Here is a 1,975-nt window from a genome sequence, read left to right as displayed (position 1 = left end):
AAGGAGGCAGGGAAAGCAGGATAAAGCTTCAGCCCCGCTGCATGCAGTTAGCCAAGCCTAGTAGCTAAACCAGGTCCTGGAAAAAGACAGAGTGTACCGCCTCCATCTGTCTTTGGACTGCTGATTAATTTTGATGTTCGGCTGATAAGGTCCAAATGGTTTCACCTCCAGCTTCCACGACTCAACCTGTCAATCAGCCGCACTACGACTGTGAAAAACTCTTCCTGTCAGCTCGCTTGGGACACAGCTCTCCTGTGCTCCCAGCTCTCCTATCCTTTTGCATTGCAGAGGCACTATGTACTATGTGTATGTACAACTTTTAAAGAGAGTCTATGGCCAAAGATTTTTGTGCCCAAGGGCGGAAATATGTTACCAATCTGACGATGAACAAAAAAACTTTACTCATCATTAAAGATTAAATATTTATCTTGAACATCTAAAAACTATATGAATATATTTTAAAGTATTTTGATTTCATAATTTGATTTTTATTTGTTTTTTATGTGTTAATCAAGGTCATTTTGGTGGGTGGGGCGGCACCCTAGCGTCCTTTATTGACCAGCCACCTCTGATGAATTGTAAAAACAAACCACCTGGTGTTTACAACCTTGATCATAATTTGCTTAAACCAATATGAGGAGAACATTCAACATCCACTGCCCTGACTCAGACGGTTGATGACTGGTTCAAGGATATGGAGGAGAGGAAATAATAGGTGTTGTAATGCTTGATTTTACTGCTGCATTTCATACCATGAATTACTGTTAAAAAAATTGTAATGTGCTCTGAACGTAGGGCCCAGCATCCAGGCAAGACTGACAGTGGAACAACTTAAAATGCTTAATTAAACAACGGCTGTGGAGCCATGGTATCAATGGTCAGGCCGTCTATAGCAGGAACATCTATAAGAGAAGAAACACAGGTTAGTGACCACGATAATCTGATGGAGGATGATTATGAATGCGTGAGTCACTAACCTGGTTTGAGAGTTCAGTCCATGCCCAGAGAACAAGGACGATTTCAGCCGGTCGGCTGGCAAGACGCAGCGGACGCTGCCAGAGAGTTCCAGATGCAGAAGCCTAAAAGGCTGCAGAGCTGACAGGAGATCAGATCCAACTTCACATAGGAAGGCAGGCAAGGCAGACAAATCAGACGGGGGCAGACTGGCTCAAAGTTCCAAATACAGAAACGGATCAGGATCAGGCAATCAGAACACGAAAGAAATGCTAGAGAACTCTTAACACCAAAGGCTCAAGTATAATCTGGTGCTGATGGCTGGAAACAGGCAGTATAAATAGGAGCAGGATCGGGTGGATCAGATGAACAGTGATCAGAAAGCAGGGCAGAGCTGGACAGGTGAACGAAGTGAGCAATCAAACCAGCCATCAGCGCCAAAATTATGACAATTGGAGTATTATGGTTTTTCACAAACTGCGTTACATTGGATGAAAAATTAGGAGAAACGAAAATATAGAGATGCTGGGCCTCATCTACATCAGGACCTGTACTACGCCTGTCATGATCTTGACCTTTAGGCGTGGTTTTGCTCCTTGTTGCTCCCATCTGCTTTGCTCCGCTCTGCGCTCATTGTCTCTCATCAGGGCCGCCTGTTCCTGCTGCTATTTAAGCCTCCCTATCCCAGCCTCTGGTGCTAGATTGTTCTAGACTAACTCTAGAGTTCCCTGTTCCTGACCAGTTTCTGTCCACATACCTCTGAGTTCAGTACATTTGGAGCTGATTACAGAATAATCTGGCCAAAACGTGAACCAATCAGCGCTGCCACTCACAAATGTCTGTTTAAAAGTGAGTAGACCAGTAAATGGCCATTTATCACAAAATGATGCCTGAAAACACGTTACTGGTGTTCTGTCTGTCATGTTGAAAACCTTTGTTGGAGATGTTGTGCAACACATTACATCTAAAAGCCACCAAAGCAAACAGCAGCTTCAATGCACCTTAAAGTTTGATCGATTTT

Source organism: Cyprinodon variegatus, unplaced genomic scaffold, assembly GCF_000732505.1.
Source record: "Cyprinodon variegatus isolate N-32 unplaced genomic scaffold, C_variegatus-1.0 Scaffold886, whole genome shotgun sequence".
Lineage (NCBI taxonomy): Eukaryota > Metazoa > Chordata > Actinopteri > Cyprinodontiformes > Cyprinodontidae > Cyprinodon > Cyprinodon variegatus.
The sequence above is the reverse complement of the archived record's forward strand: the minus strand, read 5'-3'. Positions refer to the sequence as shown.